Here is a 23019-nt window from a genome sequence, read left to right on the forward strand (position 1 = left end):
GACTAATGTTACATCAGTGTGGGGCCTTGGCCCTGATAAGCCTACATTTGCTCAGGTGGTACGCTCTGCTCCTGGTAGCTCCGCCCCCCAAGAGGGTTTTCCCCCTGCGACCTACCACCTTGAGCACCCCAGGATCTGGTCTTGGGTCTCTGGTTTCTGCTGGGGGTCCGAGACGAAATGTAGTGATTCTTAAATGGGAAGGTGGTGCAATCCCTCCAGCACGGCGTGTGGTGGTGGACATGATTTTGGAGATGGGTTTTGGGGCAAACGATCTGTATGCCCTAATACATGTTGCTGGGAGCCGGGAATATACTATTAGTTTCACCAGGCCAGAGGGTCTTGACCTGTTCTGGGAGAGATATGAGGCTCGGTGCAGGTCAAGACCCGAATGGGAAGGTCTGGCCCCAGTGGCGGTTTCACAAAGGTCTACAGTGAAAAAAATCACAATTATTCTCACTAATGAGAGTGTTCCTGCTCGAGATTTAGAGTTCTGGTTAAAGAATTATGGTGAGGTATTGACTAAGCCCAGCAAAATCCTTGATGAGCGTAACATCTGGACTGGGGGTTGGTCGGTTACAGTCAGGTTGGCCAGGGATGGGAATGTTGTCCGTCACCTGCCCTCCTCAGCTTTTATAGGGAGGGATAGGATGACTATTTTCTACCCTGGTCAGCCGAAGCTGTGTCACCGCTGTGGAGAAAAGGGGCATTTGAGTTCCTCCTGTTCAGCCTTGATATGTTCAGTGTGTCGGGGTCAGGGTCATATGGCCAAGGACTGCACCGAGATGATCAGGTGCAACCTGTGCCTGCGCCTTGGCCACCCCTACAGCAGATGTCCTGAAGCCTGGCACAATATGGAGAAGGAGGTAATTGATGACATGTCAAGGCTGGACAGGATGGAGGGTGAGGCCCCTGGTGTACCATCCTCCTCTGCGGTGACTGACTCCCCTGGTCCTGCTCAGGATCCCTCTCCAGTTCCTGTGGCCACCCCTCCTGTATCTGTAAGTATTCCTTCTGTATCTGTCTCCCCCCAGCCTACTGTACCCTCTCCTCATGTGTCAGAACCTTCCAAGTCTGTGCCCCCCGAGTCAGTTCCCCCCCAGGAGTCTACCCCTCCTAAGTCTGACTCAAAGGGAGCACCCCCCCACCAGGAGTGGTAACATGTACTAAAAAGGTTGCTTCTTCCTCTGTAAAGAAGTCTTGTGGAAAGACTTCACAGAAAAAAGTAACAGATGAGGGCATCTCTGAAGCTGACCTGCAGTACCTGGAGGAGAGAAGGAAGGTTGGGAAGCGGAAGAAGCAGGTGGTGAGGGCGGAACAGGCTCCAGTGCCTGTCTCCAACCGTTATAGGTCCTCTAATTGGGATATCTCTTCATCTGGAGCTTCTTCGGAGCGAAGTTCTGATTCCGAAATGGAGTTTGAGGCGGCCTCAAGAAAGAGAGAGGCATCTGGTGATGAGCAGCAGAGGGGAGCTAAGAAGCAATCCACCCAATAACCCAAATGGCGGTTCCCCCTCCGTTAAAAGTGGTGACAATAAATGTCACCAGCATTAAGTCAGTAAGAGCTCGTTCTATGGCCTTCTTTTTGTTCAGCCAATTAGATGCTGAAATTTTATTTTTGCAAGAGACTAGGCTCACCTCCTTGGCAGATATTCATATGGCCAAGAGAGAGTGGAGGAATGGTCCATCTTACTGGTCTCTTGCGGCCGAGCCTTACGGCGGTGTGGCGGTGTTGTTTAAAACCGGCATGGTAACTGTCCGGCGGGTTATTGAGGTGGAGATTGGGAGATGTATGGTCTTAGACGTCCTTGTGGGAGGGCAGGACCTGCGCCTAATTAATGTTTATGGGCCGCACACAAAGTGGGACAGGAAATGCCTTTTTACAAGGATCAAGCCATTTCTTTTTACATCCCGGCAAGTGGTCTTTGGAGGTGACTTTAATACAGTAACTAGGCCCAAGGATAGGAAGGACTTCAAGGACAGGCTGGGATATGATAGCGTTTTTTTAAATAGTATGGTTAGGGATGCTGGTCTTGTGGATGTGCACATTAAGCACCTCCCGGATGACACTGGGTTCACCTTTCATCGAGGTAATAGTCAGAGTAGGATAGATAGGTTTTTTTTGAAGGAGACCTCTGCTTTCTCACCCCCAGTGGTGCAGGCAGTAGAGTTCTCTGATCACTGTATGCTATCTGTGGTCCTGAATGCTTCAGACGCCCCTCAGAGGGGTAAGGGCATCTGGAGATTGAATTCGACTCTACTCAAGGAAGAACATGTTAGACAATCCTTTGAGGAATTCTTTCAGGCACAGGTGACCATCCTGGACTTTTGTAGCAGCAAGGCTGAGTGGTGGGAGCTGACCAAAAAGAGGATTGCTGGATTCTTCAGGGGCCTAGCCAATAGAAAGCAGTTTAATAAATACATGACCTACCAACGTTTACGGAGGAAGCTGGATATTCTTGTCTCGAGAGGAGGAGATCCTGGGGCAATCTCTGAAGTGAAACTCCTTCTCAGGAAGTGTCAATATGACCGGCATGCCTCTTTGGTTCTGGAGAGGGACTATGGGAAGTACCACTCGCCTGACCCTTACCAGAACTGCAAACAAGGTGTAGCTGTTAAAACGGTCGTTGGCCTTAAGGACAGTACAGGTTCCATGACAAAGTCCAGGTCAGGGATTCTGGAGGTCGTGAGGTCCTTTTATGCTGACCTTCTTGGGAGGAAAGAGCTTGACCGTGACAAGATGGAAAGCTTTTTGGACTCTACTTCAGGTCTAAATAATGAAGATGTCCCATTGATGAATTTGACAGAGGAGATCACAGTTGAAGAGGTGATGAGGGCAATTGAACAGCTTGCCATCAAAAAGTCACCTGGACCGGATGGCTTGACGGCTGAGTTTTACAAAGCTTTTAAGCCTATTCTGGCCCCACATTTGGTAGAGGTTTTTAACAGTTGCCTTGCAGAGGGGGTACTTCCCCCTTCCACGAGGCACTCAGCTGTGATTCTTCTTTCAAAGGGTAAAGATCCTTCGATGATTGAGAATTGGCGCCCCATCAGCCTTCTTAATGTCGATAGAAAGATACTGGCAAAGATCATTTTCTGGCGCCTATCGTCAGTAGCAGAGTCTTTGCTTTCTCGCCATCAGCACTGTTCGGTCCAGGGTAGGTGCACCTTCACAGCAGTTTTAGCTGTCGTGGAGGCCTTGGAGCGATGCAGGGCTGCAGGCTGGGGAAAGTATTTGCTGACATTGGATCAGGCAAAAGCTTTTGATCGTGTTAACCATGAGTACCTGTGGTTGCTCCTTAGTAAGTACGGTCTGCCGGGTGGTTTTGTCAATTGGTTAAAAGTCTTGTATAAGGGGGCAGAAAGCTTTCCTCTTGTTAATGGTTGGGTTGGGCAGTCCTTTGAGGTTGGCTCCGGGGTGCGCCAGGGTTGTCCCCTGAGTCCCCTGCTCTATGTTTTTGCAATCGACCCCTTCATCAGGAGGCTAGAGAGCGGCATGTTGTGTGGGGTGCCAGTGGGGCTCCCAGGTGAGCCGCCTTTGAGGGTTGTTGCCTATGCGGACGATGTGTCCGTGATTGTCACTGGGGCGGATGAAGCAGAGGAGGTGGTCTCTCTGACATCACGGTATTCTGAAGCATCAGGCTCCAAGATCAATCAGGAAAAGACTGAAGTTTTCTGGATGGGAAAGGAAGGTGAGGGTTTTGATCTCCCGGACACCTTTCCAGTGCCCCAGGAAAGAATTAAGATTCTAGGCATTGAATTTGGACCTGGCGATTATGGCCTCAAAAACTGGGAAGGCAGACTGGAAATTGCCAATACTAAGGTGGTCAGCTGGAAGAGATGGAAGTTATCTATGAGGGAAAGGGTTGATCTGATTAAGACTTACCTGATTCCGATCTTCTTGTATGTCAGCTTTGTCTGCATCTTGCCAGTGTCTCTCTATGCTAGGGTCAGTAGTGTGTTCTTCCAGATGTTGTGGGGGAACAGACTGAACCCCATCAAGAGGAATGTCACCTATCTATCCAGGAGGGAGGGTGGCTTAGGTATGGTCAACCCAGTTCTTTTCTTTTCACTGCTTTTTCTCAAGTTTAATATTGGTAATATGCTTGCAGTGGAACCTCCTGGATGGGCAGGCATATTTAGATCTTGGTTTAGGCCTTTTCTACGACTTTGGGAAGAAGGTGGCCAAGTGAAGAATCTCAGGGGTCATCGTGGTCAGCTACCAGTCTATGTCGCTCCGTGCCTGAAGTTACTACGGCAGTGGCGATTGTCGGCTGAAGATCTCAGATCGGTTCCGAGGAAAGTCCTTATGAGCCGAGTCTTGAGCGAAGTCTTTCATGACCCACTGGCCTTAAGGGATTGCCCAGGCCCAGTTTTGAGGGCAGGGTTAAGACTTATTAATTTGGACAGAGTACCCCCTAAATTCAGAGATCTGGCCTGGTTGTGCTTCCATGGGAGGCTCTATGTTAGGGGCAATTTGAAATTCCGCAGTGGGGTGGATCGTAGCTGTCCTCGGGAGGAGTGTGCAGGTGAGGAGGAGACTATGGACCATTTTCTGCTTCATTGCCCCTTTAACATAGAGGTGTACAAACACGTGGGGCGGGCCCTCGGTGTCCCTTTCCTCTCCAGGCTGGGTTATGCTGAGTGGGTGTACGGAGCATTCAATACTGGTGGGGTTTTTTGTTTAGATACACTTTTTCTAGTTAGCCTAGTAGTCCGTTATTTCACTTGGAACGCACGGTGTCAGGTCAGCATTCGGCGTAAAATCCTTCCTGTTGAGGTGGTGGTGTATGACATTCTGCATGAGGTGGAGAAGATTCGGGTGCTTGAGAGAGACAAGCGGAGTCAGGGGGCTTGGTTGAAGGCGTGGAGGGGTTTCAAGCCTCCCTGACTGCCAGGAGTCTCTTTCCCGGGTGTGGCTGTCTGTCTCTTATCACCCTAGATTATTATTTTTTTTGGGATTAATTTTTGATAAATGGCTGCGTACATAGGTGATGGGTTGTGCCTCTTAGGCCCTCTCTGCTGATTTATGTAAATAATTTTGGTAGTGGATTATGTATATATTGTATATATTCTGAACATGGATGTGTATTCCTTGGATTTCTGTTGAAGTTTTGTACTATGGTTTTGTTTTTTACTTTTGTATAAAATTGGTTGCTTGATTCTTTTTAATAAAAGATCAATAGTGTCCCGTCATTGGTGTCAGTGGGAGGCATAGTGCCCCATCATTGGTGTCAGTGGGAGGCATAGTGCCCCATCATTGGTGTCAGTGGGAGGAATAGTGCCCCATCGTTGGTGTCAGTGGGAGGAATAGTGTCCCATCATTGGTTTCAGTGGGAGGAATAGTGTCCCATCAGTGGGATGAATAGTGCCTCATCATTGGTGTCAGTGGGAGGAATAGTGCCCCATCATTGGTGTCAGTGGGAGGAATAGTACCCCATCATTGGTGTCAGTGGGAGGAATAGTGTCCCATCATTGGTTTCAGTGGGAGGAATAGTGTCCCATCAGTGGGATGAATAGTGCCTCATCATTGGTGTCAGTGGGAGGAATAGTGTCCCATCAGTGGGAGGAATAGTGCCCCATCATTGGTGTCAGTGGGAGGAATAGTGTCCCATCAGTGGGATGAATAGTGCCTCATCATTGGTGTCAGTGGGAGGAATAGTGCCCCATCATTGGTGTCAGTGGGAGGAATAGTACCCCATCATTGGTGTCAGTGGGAGGAATAGTGCCCCATCGTTGGTGTCAGTGGGAGGAATAGTGTCCCATCATTGGTTTCAGTGGGAGGAATAGTGTCCCATCAGTGGGATGAATAGTGCCCCATCATTGGTTTCAGTGGGAGGAATAGTGTCCCATCAGTGGGATGAATAGTGCCCCATCATTGGTGTCAGTGGGAGGAATAGTGTCCCATCATTGGTGTCAGTGGGAGGAATAGTGTCCCATCATTGGTGTCAGTGGGTGGAATAGTGTCCCATCAGTGGGAGGAATAGTGTCCCGTCATTGGTGTCAGTGGGAGGCATAGTGCCCCATCATTAGTGTCAGTGGGAGGAATAGTGCCCCATCATTGGTTTCAGTGGGAGGAATAGTGTCCCATCAGTGGGAGGAATAGTGCCCCATCATTGGTGTCAGTGGGAGGAATAGTACCCCATCATTGGTGTCAGTGGGAGGAATAGTGTCCCATCATTGGTGTCAGTGGGTGGAATAGTGTCCCATCATTGGTGTCAGTGGGAGGAATAGTGTCCCATCATTGGTTTCAGTGGGAGGAATAGTGTCCCATCACTGGTGTCAGTGGGATGAATAGTGCCCCATCATTGGTGTCAGTGGGAGGAATAGTGTCCCATCAGTGGGATGAATAGTGTCCCATCATTGGTGTCAGTGGGAGGAATAGTGTCCCATCAGTGGGATGAATAGTGTCCCATCATTGGTGTCAGTGGGAGGAATAGTGTCCCATCATTGGTTTCAGTGGGAGGAATAGTGTCCCATCAGTGGGATGAATAGTGTCCCATCATTGGTGTCAGTGGGAGGAATAGTGTCCCGTCAGTGGGAGGAGTAGTGCCCCTTCATTGGTGTCAGTGGGAGGAATAGTGTCCCATCAGTGGGATGAATAGTGCCCCATCATTGGTGTCAGTGGGAGGAATAGTGTCCCATCAGTGGGATGAATAGTGCCCCTTCATTGGTCTCAGTGGGAGAAATAATGTCCCATAATTGGTTTCACTGGGAGGAATAGTGTCCCGTCAGTGGGAGGAATAGTGCCCCATCATTGGTGTCAGTGGGAGGAATTTTGCCCCATTGTTGGTGTCAGTAGGAGGAATAGTGCCCCATCATTGATGTCAGTGGGAGATATAGTGTCGTATCACGGGTGTCAGTGAGAGGACTAGTGCCCCATTGTTGGTGTCGGTAGCAGGAACTTTGCCCCACTGTTGCTGATAGCGGAAGGAAAAATGCCCCAAGGGTCGGATAAAAGCAAACAAAGGGCCACATCTGGCCTCCGGGCCGTAGTTTGGAGACCACTGGTATAGGACATAGATTGTTTGCTACCACATTCTTAATACTCAATATCTAAACAAACCACCCCAACCAAACAAACTCCAGAACTTTATCAGTATCACAATTCCACATACATACACAGTATTGAACTTTATTAGTACAGACATTAAAACAGAGTAAAGACGGGTCAGAAACGACTCATTATGTGATATCTCTGCATTTGCTGTGTCATACAAACATCAAGTAGTCATTTTTGGTTGATATAATAAATCACGGCATTGGTAGCTTGTTACTTCCGCTAACGCGTTTCACAGGTCAGAGCCGCTTCTTCAGGAAGATATAAAGTAACAGAAGCTCTAAAATTGTAAAACACAATATCATCACCACAGGTTCAGATGGTAACATGAAAATTCCATGTTATTACAGTGATCAGTGCTAAAAATATGCACTATCACTGTACTGACACTGGCTGGGAAGGGGTTAAACATCAGGGGCGATCAAAGGGTTACCTGTGTGCCTAGCCAGTGTTTATGTGTACTGCGGGGGAGGTGATTTTACTAGGGGAAGGCACTGATCTTTGTTCCTGCTTTGCAAGAACAGAGGATCCATGCCTTCCATACTGACAGAACAGCGATCTGCCTTGTTTACATAGACGTATCGCCGTTCTGGCTCTCTGCCTAATGATTGGCGGGTGCCGGCCGACATCGAGATGGCGGTACCCGCAGATCAGCTGCCGCTGTGTCTAATCACAGTGAGAGCGGGTCGCATGCGCGCCCCAGACTCCCGGAAATGTCAGATCACGTACTAGGTGCACAACTGGAGCAGAGTGGCCGCCCTGCCGCAGTATATGTACGGTGGGTGGTCTGCAAGCTGTTAAGGAAGGGTCTTACATAACATATGGATGGAAAGGGGGGATAAAGATTATGTCGCACAATATGAGACAATGCAAATCCAACACCCCTTTTAAAATACATTTCTGGCCCACAGATAAAGTGGATATTATAAAAAGTACACCATATTACCAAAAGTATTGGGACACCTGCCTTTACATGAAGTTTAATGACATCCCAGTCTTAGTCTGTAGGGTTCAATATTGAGTTGGCTCCGCCCTTTGCAGCTATAACAGCTTCACCTCTTCTGGGAAGGCCGTCCACAAGGTTTAGGAGGGTGTCTATGGGAATGTTTGACCGTTCTTCCAGAAGAGCATTTGTGAGGTCAGGCACTGATGTTGGACGAGAAGGCCTGGCTCACAGTCTTCGATCTAATTCATCCCAAAGGTGTTCTATCGGGTTGAGGTCAGGACTCTGTGCAGGCCAGTCAAGTTCCTCCACCCCAAACTCGCTCATCCATGTCTTTATGGACCTTGCTTTTCACACCACTGGGGGTTTTATTTTTTGCTAAACAAATAAAAAAAAGACCCCAAATTTTGAAGAAAAAACATTTTTTTTTTGCTTCTGTTGTTAAATTTTGTAAATAAGTAAGTTTTCGCCTTCATTGATGTGCACTGATGAGGAGGCACTAATATTCAGCAATGATGGGCACTGATGGGCACTGATAGGCAGCCTTTATGGTCACTGAAGGGCACTGGTGTGTACTAATGGGCAGCACTGATGAGGAGGCACTGATTGGCCTCACTGATGGGCACTGGTGTGCATTAATGGGCAGCACTGATGAGGAGGCACTGATTGGCCTCACTGATGGGCACTGGTGTGCACTAATGGGCAGCACTGATGAGGAGGCACTGATTGGCATCACTGATGGGCACTGGTGTGTACTAATGGGCAGCACTGATGAGGAGGCACTGATTGGCATCACTGATGGGCACTGCCGATGGGGCGGTACTGATTATCAGTGTAGATCCCCCCCCCCCCCGGTCAGGAGATCCACCTATTGGCTCTCCTCTACTCACGCCCTGTCAGCACAGGTAGAGGAGTGCCGATAACCGATACTTCCTAGTTACGCTGTGATTGGACACAGCTGATTACATGGTAAAGTGCCTACCTCATAGGCTCTTTACCGTGATTGGACATGTGGTGGGTCGGAGCGACACATCGCATTAACAATTGCCATGCTGCGCTCCCCCCGGGGACACACACAAGCGACTGAATGACGTCATATGGAGTCCAGTCAGAACGGGAGAGCCACTGCCTGGGACATCACTTTGCTATAGGCCAGGTGGGATGTAGTTAAGGGAGAACTCTGATGTAAGGAGGGAATGCTGAGGACTCTGATGTAAGGGGAATGCTGAGGACTCTGATGTAAGGGGAATGCTGAGGACTCTGATGTAAGGGGAATGCTAAGGACTCTGATGTAAGTGGAATGCTGAGGACTCTGATGTAAGGAGGGAATGCTGGGGACTCTGATGTAAGGGGAATGCTGAGGACTCTGATGTAAGGGGAATGCTGTGGACTTTGATGTAAGGAGAATGCTGAGGACTCTGATGTAAGGGGAATGCTGAGGACTCTGATGTAAGTGGAATGCTGAGGACTCTGATGTAAGGAGGGAATGCTGAGGACTCTGATGTAAGTGGAATGCTGAGGACTCTGATGTAAGGAGGGAATGCTGGGGACTCTGATGTAAGGGGAATGCTGAGGACTCTGATGTAAGGGGAATGCTGTGGACTTTGATGTAAGGGGAATGCTGTGGACTTTGATGTAAGGAGAATGCTGAGGACTCTGATGTAAGGGGAATGCTGTGGACTCTGATGTAAGCGGAATGCTGTGGACTCTGATGTAAGGGGAATGCTGAGGACTCTGATGTAAGGAGGGAATGCTGAGGATTCTGATGTAAGGAGAATGCTGAGGACTCTGATGTAAGGGGAATGCTGGGGACTCTGATGTAAGGAGGGAATGCTGAGGACTCTGATGTAAGGAGGGAATGCTGAGGATTCTGATGTAAGGAGAATGCTGGGGACTCTGATGTAAGGAGAATGCTGAGGATTCTGATGTAAGGAGAATGCTGAGGACTCTGATGTAAGGAGGGAATGCTGAGGATTCTGATGTAAGGAGAATGCTGAGGACTCTGATGTAAGGAGGGAATGCTGAGGATTCTGATGTAAGGAGAATGCTGGGGACTCTGATGTAAGGAGAATGCTGAGGACTCTGATGTAAGGGGAATGCTGGGGACTCTGATGTAAGGGGAATGCTGAGGACTCTGATGTAAGGAGGGAATGCTGGGGACTCTGATGTAAGGGGAATGCTGGGGACTCTGATGTAGGGAGGGAATGCTGAGGACTCTGATGTAAAGGGGGACTCTGATGTAAAGGGGGACTCTGATGTAATATTGGGACAAGAGATGTCGGCATGGCTGTCAGTAGTGACAGGAGAACAGAGACAGCAATAAAAACATTGTCCGGGGTTTTATCCTCTCCAACCCAATAAAGATTTATCAGAACTTCCTGACTGAGCCGAACGTTTCACACAATCCTATGCAGTGGCGTAACTAAAACCTTCAGGGCCCCGATGCAAGAAATCATGAAGGGCCCCCCTGACCCCTGGACAGCGCTTTTCCTAGGGGGATGTCTGATAAGAGGAGGAATGATGTAGATATTTGCCAGCACACCGAGGATCAGCACACGGTGGCGTCCAAACGCTTTAATTTATTACATGATCACAACACAAAAGGTGCGACACTTCGGAGTCACGCAGGACCCCTTCATCATCACATGCCTGACGAAGGGGTCCTGCGTGACTCCGAAGTGTCGCACCTTTTGTGTTGTGATCACGCAATAAATTAAAACGTTTGGACGCCACCGTGTGCTGATCCTCGGTGTGCTGGCAAATATCTACATTGTGACTTGAACCCGTATCCAGCTGGTTGTTGCTGCAGCACCCGACCTTTAGAGCTTATACCAGGAACGTGTGCGATGGGAATATGGAACATTGATAAGAGGAGGAGCCGCCGAGGGACCCCAGAAGTCGGTGTTCGGGGCCACTCTGTGCAAAACTAACCGCACAATGAAGGTATGACATGTTTGTTATTTAAAAAAAAAAAACCTTTACAATCACTTAAAGGGGTTAAAACAGGTGGTCAGGAGGCAACATATTGCCTCTTTACCGGCTGTCAAATGCCTCTGAAAAGTGATCTGAGCATGGATCGCTTTTCAGAGGAACAGCATTTTGTTGCTGGTACTTTGAACGAGCAAGAAAAAAAATCAGTCCTGATTGTACACATATAGGGTGTCAGGATTAAACGTGCATACATAAAATGTGCATACATACATCTGAACAGTGGCGTCTGGTGCTCAAAATTTTTTGGGGGGCGCAAACATTTTTTGAAAAAAAATCATCTAACGCTGCCACTGTGCCACTTAAATGAGTGTGCCATCAAACGCAGCCACTGTGCCATCAATTGCTGTCACTGTGCCCATCAAATGCAGCCACTGTGCCAAATGCTGCCACTATGCCCATCAAACGCTGCCAGTGTGCCCATCAAACGCTGCCAGTGTGCCCATCAAACGCAGCCACTATGCCCATCAAACGCTGCCAGTGTGCCCATCAAACACTGCCAGTGTGCCCATCAAACGCTGCCACTATGCCCATCAAACGCTGCCACTATGCCCATCAATTGCTGTCACTGTGCCCATCAAATGCAGCCACTGTGCCAAATGCTGCCACTATGCCCATCAAACGCTGCCAGTGTGCCCATCAAACGCTGCCAGTGTGCCCATCAAACGCTGCCAGTGTGCCCATCAAACGCTGCCAGTGTGCCCATCAAACGCTGCCACTGTGCCCATCAAACGCTGCCAGTGTGCCCATCAAACGCAGCCACTATGCCCATCAAACGCTGCCACTATGCCCATCAAATGCTGCCAGTGTGCCCATCAAATGCTGCCCGTGTGCCACCTTAATGCTGCCAGTGTGCCCATCAAACGCTGCCAGTGTGCCCATCAAACGCTGCCAGTGTGCTCATCAAACGCTGCCAGTGTGCCCATCAAACGCTGCCAGTGTGCCCATCAAACGCTGCCAGTGTGCCCATCAAACGCTGCCACTATGCCCATCAAACGCAGCCACTATGCCCATCAAACGCAGCCACTATGCCCATCAAACGCAGCCAGTGTGCCCATCAAACACTGCCACTGTGCCCATCAAACGCTGCCACTATGCCCATCAAACGCAGCCACTATGCCCATCAAACGCTGCCAGTGTGCCCATCAAACGCTGCCACTGTGCCCATCAAACGCTGCCACTATGCCCATCAAACGCAGCCACTATGCCCATCAAACGCAGCCACTGTGCCCATCAAACGCTGCCACTGTGCCCATCAAACGCTGCCACTGTGCCCATCAAACGCTGCCACTATGCCCATCAAACGCAGCCACTATGCCCATCAAACACTGCCAGTGTGCCCATCAAACGCTGCCAGTGTGCCCATCAAATGCTGCCCGTGTGCCACCTAAATGCTGCCAGTGTGCCCTTGAATGCCCCCAGTGTGACCCCCCACCGCTCACCTGCACTTATCCTGTCTTGGTGGGGCAGCGGGTGACTGCGACGAGTGGGGTCCTCCATGCGTCTCCTGCTGTCCTCATCTCCCGTCCTCTCCTCCTGATAGGCGTCCAATAGCGGCGCCTGTCGTTTCAGCCAATCAGGTGACAGGTAACAGACCCGAGCACCCGATTGGCGGAGAGGCAGTTTAGTGTTAGGAAAGCGCACAGTCATTCGCTTTTCTAACACAGCTGAGTGGCCTGCGAGGTCACCTTTTTTTATTGCCTATTAGAGCCAATGGCTCTAATCCGGTGCTTCAAACCCCCCCCCCCCCCGCCGCTGTAATTCAGGTTACCTGCACCCAAAAAGGGGCGGGGCGCCTGAATAGGGGGTGGTAGCGGCGGCCATAGATAGATTGAATCTATCGATTGGTGATAGAAGGGGTGGCTGGAGAGAGGGGGCGGCGCCCGTGCGCCCTTAATGCCCGGGCCGCCACTGCATCTAAACACACACACATAGATAAACACACACATATACTGTATATACACACACATACACACATATACATATATAAATACACACATAATATACACACACACATACTGTATATACACACACACACATATACAGTATATATATAAATACACACATAAACACATATATAAATACATACATGAACACACATACTGTATAAACACACATACAGAAAGCCTTTTAAAAATCGGCAGTGCTTTCCCTCACCTCTTCCTGCCGGGTAATGCACTTTTTTATTGAAACTTTTTTTTTTTTTGAGTTATTAGGCTCCATTCACACCAATGCGTTTTTTTTTCATGCTTTTTTGCAGAAACACGGGACATTATTTTTACGTTGGGTATCTATGGAAGACGCTCACATCAATGCAAACACAAAATAAATAATAAATAACCCCTAATCATAAAAAAAATATATATTATTATAATTATTAATAATAAACACCAAAAACCAAACAAAAAAAAAATTACTAATAATAATCATTTATTTATTGTTAGGTTTAGGGTGTTTAGTTATTTATTATTATTATTTTATTCTTTTAAAGGGTTAGGGGTAAATTATTTATTTATTATTACTTAGTATTCATTTATTGACTTTATTTATTATTTATGATGATTTTTATGTATTTGTGTATTTATTTTACATGTATTTATTCATTTATTATTAGTAGTAGTAGTAGTAGAAGTATTAATTTTATGGGAAAGGAAAAAAAAAGAAGTATTAACACCCTAATCCTAACAAAAAAAAATAAATAATAATAATAATAATAAATAACCCCTAAACCTAAACCTAACCTTAACTCTAACTCCTTATCCTAATGAAAAAAATAATAATAATAATAATAACTAAAAATAAAAGCTAATGGAAAAGCTGAACTACCTAGCAACAAATGATGCAACAGATAATAGTTTTCTCTATTGGCTAATAAAAACAAAACAAAACACCAAAGCTTAAATTCAAAGTCACCTATAAAACCGCGCAAATAAATCCCGGGAAAAATGCTCAAAGACGCTGCGCTCAAATGTCAGGGCCGATTCACACCACAAACACACACACTCCACATCCGTTCCGTATGCGTTTCTGCATGCACGTTTTTGGTGCGTTCCGGTGCGTTTTTTATGCTTTGTTTGATGCGTTTCCGGATGCATTCCAGTTGTTTTTTTTTTTTCTTCTTCTTTTCTCCTGGTTTTTTTTTTTTTGTTTGTAAGGGCCAGTAAACGCCACATGCAGTCCAGTGCGTTTTTTTTTTCTGCATCAAAAACGCATGGAAAGTAGGTTATATGGTTTCCAATGGCATAGTTCACACCAGTGCTTGCCGTTCCGGTGCGTTCCAGAAAAAAAAGTAGAACATGCTGCATTTTTTCTGCACTGGACTGTACTGGAACGCTGTAAAACGCATCAAAAACGCACTGGAACGCACCTAAATGCACCAAAAACGCACTGCAACACACTTGTCCTTATTTAAGGTTAAGAGCCAGTTCACACCATACAAACGCAGTCTGAATGCGTTCCAGATGCTTTTCTGCATGCGCGTTTTTCATGCGATTTTGATGCCTTCTAGTGCGTTTTTTGGTGCGTTTTTGGTGCAGTGCAGTGCATTTCCCCCCTCCCCCTCTTTTTTCTTCATCTTAAGTAAAGACATGTGCGTTTTGGTGCATTTTTGATGCGTTTTACAGCGTTCCAGTACAGTCCAGTGCAGAGAAAAATGCAGCAAGTTCTACTTTTTTTTTTCTCTGGAACTGGGACTGCAAGCACTGGTGTGAACTATGCCATTGAAAACCATATAACCTACTTTTAATGCATTTTTGATGCAGAAAAGAAACACACTGGAGACTGCATGTGGTGTGAACTGGCCCTAAGAAAAAAAGAGGGGGGGGGGAGCACTGGACTGCTTTAAAAACGCACAAAAATTGCATCAAAAACGCACTGCAACGCATCAAAAAACGCGCATGCAGAAAAGCACCTGGAACGCATCCGGACTGTGTTTCTACGGGGTGAACTGGCCCTTACTGTACCAGGGTCCAGTGTGTTTTTTGATGCGTTCCAGGGCATTTCAGTGCGTTTTTCATGCGTTCCAGGGCATTCCAGTGCATTTTTGATGCGTTCCAGGGCATTTCAGTGCATTTTTGATGCGTTCCAGGGCATTTCAGTGCATTTTTAATGCATTCCAGGGCATTCCAGTGCATTTTTGATGCGTTCCAGGGCATTCCAGTGCATTTTTGATGCGTTCCAGGGCATTCCAGTGCATTTTTGATGCGTTCCAGGGCATTTCAGTGCGTTTTTAATGCGTTCCAGGGCATTCCAGTGCATTTTTGATGTGTTCCAGGGCATTTCAGTGCATTTTTGATGCGTTCCAGGGCATTTCAGTGCATTTTTGATGCGTTCCAGGGCATTTCAGTGCGTTTTTGATGTGTTTTACAGCGTTCCAGTACAGTCCAGTGCAAGAAAAATGCAGCAAGTTCTACTTTTTTTTTTCTCTGGAACTGGGACTGCAAGCACTGGTGTGAACTATGCCATTGAAAACCATATAACCTACTTTTAATGCATTTTTGATGCAGAAAAGAAACACACTGGAGACTGCATGTGGTGTGAACTGGCCCTAAGAAAAAAAGAGGGGGGGGGGAGCACTGGACTGCTTTAAAAACGCACAAAAATTGCATCAAAAACGCACTGCAACGCATCAAAAAACGCGCATGCAGAAAAGCACCTGGAACGCATCCGGACTGTGTTTCTACGGGGTGAACTGGCCCTTACTGTACCAGGGTCCAGTGTGTTTTTTGATGCGTTCCAGGGCATTTCAGTGCGTTTTTCATGCGTTCCAGGGCATTCCAGTGCATTTTTGATGCGTGCCAGGGCATTCCAGTGCATTTTTGATGCGTTCCAGGGCATTTCAGTGCGTTTTTCATGCGTTCCAGGGCATTCCAGTGCATTTTTTATGCGTTCCAGGGCATTCCAGTGCGTTTTTGATGCGTTCTTGGGCATTTCAGTGCATTTTTGATGCGTTCCAGGGCATTCCAGTGCGTTTTTGATGCATTCTAGGGCATTCCAGTGCATTTTTGATGCGTTCCAGGGCATTTCAGTGCGTTTTTAATGCGTTCCAGGGCATTCCAGTGCATTTTTTATGCGTTCCAGGGCATTCCAGTGCGTTTTTGATGCGTTCTTGGGCATTTCAGTGCATTTTTGATGCGTTCCAGGGCATTCCAGTGCATTTTTGATGCGTTCCAGGGCATTTCAGTGCGTTTTTTAATGCGTTCCAGGGCATTCCAGTGCATTTTTGATGCGTTCCAGGGCATTCCAGTGCATTTTTATTGCGTTCCAGGGCATTCCAGTGCATTTTTGATGCGTTCCAGGGCATTCCAGTGCATTTTTGATGCGTTCCAGGGCATTCCAGTGCATTTTTGATGCGTTCCAGGGCATTTCAGTGCGTTTTTTAATGCGTTCCAGGGCATTCCAGTGCATTTTTGATGCGTTCCAGGGCATTCCAGTGCATTTTTCATGCGTTCCAGGGCATTCCAGTGCATTTTTGATGCGTTCCAGGGCATTCCAGTGCATTTTTGATGCGTTCCAGGGCATTCCAGTGCATTTTTGATGCGTTCCAGGGCATTTCAGTGCGTTTTTGATGCGTTTTACCGCGTTCCAGTACAGTCCAGTGCAAGAAAAATGCAGCACGTTCTACTTTTTTTTCCCTAGAACTAGAAAGCCCTGGAACTGCAAGCACTGGTGTGAACGATGCCATTGGAAACCATATAACCTACTTTCCATGCGTTTTTGATGCAGAAAAAAAAACGCACTGGACTGCACGTGGTGTGAACCGGCCCTCAGACTTCAGCAATGTATAAATAATAACAAGTCATTAAGGCTCCGTTCACATCTCCGTGTTCCGACTCGTACGGGGGGGGGGGGGGCGTTCGGTATCGCCACAGTTCTGCCCGCCATTCGAAAATAGCGGCAAATCGCTGGACGCCCGTGCGTTCCCTGTCACTTTCAATAGCACCCCAAAACGCGGCTCGATGTCGCCGCCATTCATCGGGGCGACAATTGCGGGGAAAAAAAAAATCGAGCAAACAGAATCACGGGGACGCCCATCGCCCCAAAAGAAGTACAAGAGCTTTTTTTTGGGGGGGGTGACACGCGTCCCCGCGATTCTGTCTGCTCGATTTTTTTTTCCCGCGATTGTCTGATTGTCGTCCCCCCCCCCCCCCCCAATACGCCAAGATGTGAATGGAGCCTAAGAGTGTGAAAAGAAAACGGCAATGTTTCTGCAGACAGCCGGCGACGGGGCGACGGAGTTCCACACACAATACAAAGCGCCGGACGATCGATGACAATCATGGATTATACTTTGGACTCAAAGAACATTCGATTCTTTTCTCAGGCCTCCAGCGATCCTCTGCTGCGAAAGTCGGTGTAAGGCTATGTTTCCACTATTGCGTCCCCAAAGTTGCGCGATTTTGCGGCGATTTTACCGCGACTTGAAGCAATGCCTGTGTATGGACCTCAAGTCGCATCAAAGTGGGACCAAAGTAGTGCAGGGACTACTTTGAAGTCGCTGCGACTTGAAGTCTCACAGATATGAACGTTACTCATTGGAAATCATGGGGTACGACTTGTCCTGCGACTTCTCAGTCCCAAGTCGCACGAAAAGTCGCACTGGTGGACACCGAGCCTAAGATTGCTGCGTCCTCCGTGGGGTGTGAGCGGTGATTTCAGACGTAACACGACGTCACGAGGAACTCTGTTTCTGAGTTTTTCCTTCTGATTTACCAAAACCATATAATAGGAGGTCCAACCTTTAGGAGTTTCAATGTGTGTGCGATCAGGCCGGCCCTTCTACTACACGGTTTTTGGTAAATCTGAAGGAAAAACTCAGCAGAGAATCTGATAGTGTGTGGGGGGCAAAGGGATTTCCCCAGAGAAGAGGACGACGACGTGACGCAGAGCCGGCTCCTCCCACCTGGCAGCTCGCCATGTAAACTCCGCCAAGCCCCTCCCTCCCAGAACGTCGTGTTTATCTCTGTAAACAGCCAGAGACTGAGGACGTTCCCCCCCCCCCCCCCGGCCGGATCCTGTGAGGCAGCCGCAGTCACTGCACAGGTACCGGCGTTCCTGTTTATTCCTCATGGTGGGGGGAGGGGGGGGGGGGGCTCCGGTCTGTGTCCCGATTGTAGGACAATGCCGGGCGTTGTCACTTCCTCAATGTCTTCATAGCCTGCAGCTACTTCCTTCACCCATCACACTATAACTAAAGGCAAAACTTATTTCTTTTAGTGTTGGACGGAGAGGAGAGGGACTAGAACCCCTGTCAGTTTTTATTGCTGTCTGTGTCCCCGTTAGAGAGATTCCCCCCCCCCCCCTCTCTATTTGTCCGTTTACCGTTATCATTGAAAGTGAAAGTAAAAGAAAGTCACATATTTTGGGTTGTCCCCAAAAAAGTAATAGAGGGGAAATCTTCCAATGGGGACACTAGATCTGGTGACCCGGGGGAGGGGGGGGGGCGCCCCAAAGAATTCCATTAACCCCTTCACACCTGTACTATAGCCGAGTGACGGCTACAGAGCGGGCTTACTTTGCCAGGGGGGGCATCTATCGACATCGTCATGTGATCGCGCTCTTCGGGCGCCGCACTTTGTGATCACCGAGTCCTTCGGATTCAGCTGATCACAAATCGGGGTAAAGAGCCAATCACAGCGTCCCTTTACTACGGGGTCAGATGTCTCCAATGAGAGCTGATTACACCGTGTACACAGAAGACGCTTCTCGGCTTTTCTGAATGGAGACGATAACCAGCTTGAGTTAAAGGGACATTGGCACTCATTATCAGGGCAGTGCCCACCAGTGCCGCCAATCAGTGCCCACCAGTGCCTCCTCATCAATGTCACCTATCAGTGCCGCCTGTCAGTGCCCATTCATGCCGCTTGTCAGTGTCCATCCGTGCCGCCTGTCAGTGCCGCCTACCATTGCCCATTAGCGCCACCTATCAGTGCAGCCTCATCAGTGCTGCCTATCGGTGCCACCTATCAGTACCGCCTCATCAGTGTCCATCAGTGCAGCCTCATCGGTGCCTATTAGTGCCGCTTGTCAGTACCCATCAGTGCCGCCCATCAGTGCCCATCCGTGCCGCCTGTCAGTACTTATCAGTGCTGCCTATCAGTGCCACCTGTCAGTGCCCTTCAGTGCCACCTACCATTGTCCATTGGTGCCACCTATCAGTGCAGCATCATCATTGCCTCCTCATCAGTGCCACCTATCAGTATCGCCTCATCAGTGTCCATCAGTGCTGCCTCATCTGTGCCTCCTCATCGGTGCCTATTAGTGCCGCCTGTCAGTGCCCATCCGTGCAGCCTGTCAGTACTTATCAGTGCTGCTTATCAGTGCCACCTGTCAGTGCCCTTCAGTGCCGCCTACCCTTGCCCATTAGTGCCACCTATCAGTGCAGAATCATCATTGCCTCCTCATCGGTGCCACCTATCAGTATCGCCTCATCAGTGTCCATCAGTGCAGCCTCATCTGTGCCTCCTCATCGGTGCCCATCAGTGCCGCCTACCAGTGCCCATCAGTGCCACTAAACAGTGCAGCCTCATCATTGCCTCCTCATCAGTGCCCACCAGTGCCCATCAGTGCCACTTATTAGTGCCGCCTCATCAGTGCCCATCAATGCCACTTATTAGTGCCGCCTCATCAGTGCCCATCAATGCCACTTATTAGTGCCGCCTCATCAGTGCCCATCAGTGCCACTTATTAGTGCCGCCTCATCAGTGCCCATCAGTGCCACTTATTAGTGCCGCCTCATCAGTGCCCATCAGTGCCCAGCAGTGAAGGAGAAAAATGACCTGCTTACAAAATGTTATAACAAACTATGATTTTTTTATTTTTTTTTTCAAAACTTTCTGTCTTTTTCCATTTGTTTAGCAACAAAATAAAGAAACCCCCCAGAGGTGATTAAATACCACCAAAAGAAATCTCTATTTGTGTGACCGATTTAATTTGGATACAGTGTAGCATTACCGCGCGATTGTTATTTAAAGTGTGACAGCGCTGAAAGCTGAAAATTGTCCTGGGCAGGAAGGGGGTGAAAGTGCCCCGGTAGGCAAGTGGTTAATTTGCAGGGATTTCCTCTCACTTCCTGTTTAGCTATGGGACAGGAAGTGAAGGTAATTCTCCACAATGGGACACAGGAAAAGAAAAATGACAGGGGTTGTAACCCTCCATTTCTCCATCCACAATGAAAAAAAAAAACGGTTTTGCCTTTAGTTCTACTGTAATTGGAGTCAGGGCGGGTCGGGGGTTTCCATTTCTCAGGAGAACACGTGGATTTGTCTACAGATAACTTTGTAACATTTGAAGGAATCTTCTCCCTTTCCAGTCTGTTTTCTCAGCGCCACAAACCCCAATAAACAATCCAGCCGCACATCCCTATAGCAGATCCCTACTGTCTGATCATCGTACATACACGGCTGGCTTCCTGAGAGCAGGCACACGGTGACATCACAGATCAGGGTACAGAGCCAATGAGCCCTGTACCATGTGATCATTGTGACCAATCATAGCCATCACACTTGTAAGTGTAGCAAGGTCCCGGGCCTCCTTTGGTCTGATGAGAAACCTCCAGAGCCAGAGATAGCTGACATCCTTCTGTGTGTGGTGGGTTGTGGGGTATGGTGGGTGTAAGATGGTTAAATTTATTGGGCGCCAGACACTTCTTGGACGCAAAAGAGGTTTTATTTCTCTTAACAGTCCTTTTTTGTGTTTTTGGGGAGAGAGGGTTAGGGCCAGGACACCCTTAGGTAGTTGTAAGATTAATTGGCAAACTCCGAGACTTCAATAGGAAGACAGCCATGCAGGGAAAGGCCTCCAGCAAGACGCCACATCTGCATGTGTAGGAATGCTGTCTCCTATGGCAACAGTCTTTAACAGTTCCAAACACAAAACGTAACAGTTCCTTCACTTCCACTACAATCACTTCTTGTAGTTCTCCAATACACTGAGCTCCCCGTCTCTCTCACTAGACCCTCTGATTCACTATCACTGAATCCCTTGAGCTCCTCCAATCTTCACTGTAGTATCTTCCTCAAGCGTCACTCCCACTTCTCTGCTGGGTCCCTGGCTTGGCACTCCAGATACTTCTCAAGCTTCATCCCACTGGCCTGCTCGGTCCCTGACTTGACACACAAGGCTGCTCTGCAAGCATCTCCTCCGCTGGTTGGGTCCCTGACTTGATACCCGCTGAAGTTTCCCGATTCTTCACCGTCCCCGGTTAGTGAGAATGCTGCTCCGGTACTTGCTTCAGTTACTCACTGTAGTCCCTGGTAAGGTGGACGGTCCCTTCCTGGTGACAGCTTCCCCTCTACCTCTGACCGTGACAGGTTCTCCGGCCGGCAGAACCGTCACTTCTGGTTGGACTGCAAGCCGCAATCCCAACCCTGCACTGCTCTCTTGCTTCTGGATAGGTCCTCAGACAGCTTAGCAGCCAGATACCCCCTGGGATAGGCCCAATCTCTGGTCTAGCAGCCCCGGGCAATGCAACACACCTCCACCCAGACAGCCGTCCGGGTGGCACAGAAGGTAGATCACCTGACCCCACCCGAATATATAGGTTCTCCCAGCAGGCCAAGGGATTCAAGAAAACCTCTGCCCATTGTCTGAGATACCCCATATACTCCTAATCTGACCTTGCATTGTCTTATCTAATGCCACCAGGTACCCGGCCACCTAGTGGTAGAAGAGAGAAGTGCAACAAGGCCAAACTTAGGGAGAAATCAATGGATCTCTATCAATCAACCAGGATAACTACTCCTGGCAGATAAATTTGTGAGGAGCTCCCTGACTAAGCCCCAGGGTGCTACACCGGCATGTAGCAACCTTTTCTACCATCATTCAGCTGTGAAAGGAAGTGGAGTGTTCCCTACAGTGATGAATAATGATCACATTGTACAGCTCTACCCTGATATCACTGTATGTCACCATACTAGTGGAGCCAGCCAGTATCCCTGATCACCATAATGCCAATCACAGTGTCACTAAACCAGTGTACCCAGTCACAGTGTCCCCAATCACCACCACACCAATCCCAGTGTCACCGGACCAGTGCAACCAGTCACAGTGTCCCTGATCACCACCACACCAATCACAGTGTCACCAGACCAGTTCAACCAATCCCAGTGTCCCCGATCACCACCAGACCAATCCCAGTGTCCCTGATCACCACCACACCAATCCCAGTGTCACCAGACCAGTTCAACCAATCCCAGTGTCCCCGATCACCACCAGACCAATCCCAGTGTCCCTGATCACCACCACACCAATCCCAGTGTCCCCGATCACCACCAGACCAATCCCAGTGTCCCTGATCACCACCACACCAATCCCAGTGTCACCAGACCAGTTCAACCAATCCCAGTGTCCCCGATCACCACCAGACCAATCCCAGTGTCCCTGATCACCACCACACCAATCACAGTGTCACCAGACCAGTTCAACCAATCCCAGTGTCCCCGATCACCACCAGACCAATCCCAGTGTCCCTGATCACCACCACACCAATCACAGTGTCACCAGACCAGTTCAACCAATCCCAGTGTCCCCGATCACCACCAGACCAATCCCAGTGTCCCTGATCACCACCACACCAATCCCAGTGTCCCCGATCACCACCAGACCAATCCCAGTGTCCCCGATCACCACCAGACCAATCCCAGTGTCCCTGATCACCACCACACCAATCACAGTGTCACCAGACCAGTTCAACCAATCCCAGTGTCCCTGATCACCACCAGACCAATCCCAGTGTCCCTGATCACCACCACACCAATCACAGTGTCACCAGACCAGTTCAACCAATCCCAGTGTCCCCGATCACCACCAGACCAATCCCAGTGTCCCTGATCACCACCACACCAATCACAGTGTCCCCGATCACCACCAGACCAATCCCAGTGTCCCTGATCACCACCAGACCAATCCCAGTGTCCCTGATCACCACCACACCAATCACAGTGTCACCAGACCAGTTCAACCAATCACAGTGTCCCCGATCACCACCAGACCAATCCCAGTGTCCCTGATCACCACCAGACCAATCCCAGTGT

At 48.7% G+C, this 23019-nt stretch overlaps 1 protein-coding gene across 1 annotated transcript in view; it reads left to right on the plus strand.

Annotated features, from left to right (window-relative positions):
- The first annotated feature begins 17875 nt into the window (after nt 1-17875).
- LOC141103877 (membrane-spanning 4-domains subfamily A member 4A-like) overlaps nt 17876-23019 on the plus strand; it is a 33165-nt gene continuing 28021 nt past the window's right edge. Inside the window, exon 1 of the mRNA XM_073593936.1 lies at nt 17876-18028. The gene's annotated coding sequence lies outside the window, so the exon portion shown is untranslated. The remainder of the gene's footprint in view (nt 18029-23019) is intronic.

The sequence above is a fragment of the Aquarana catesbeiana genome, linkage group LG07 (assembly GCF_042186555.1).
Source record: "Aquarana catesbeiana isolate 2022-GZ linkage group LG07, ASM4218655v1, whole genome shotgun sequence".
Classification (NCBI taxonomy): domain Eukaryota; kingdom Metazoa; phylum Chordata; class Amphibia; order Anura; family Ranidae; genus Aquarana; species Aquarana catesbeiana.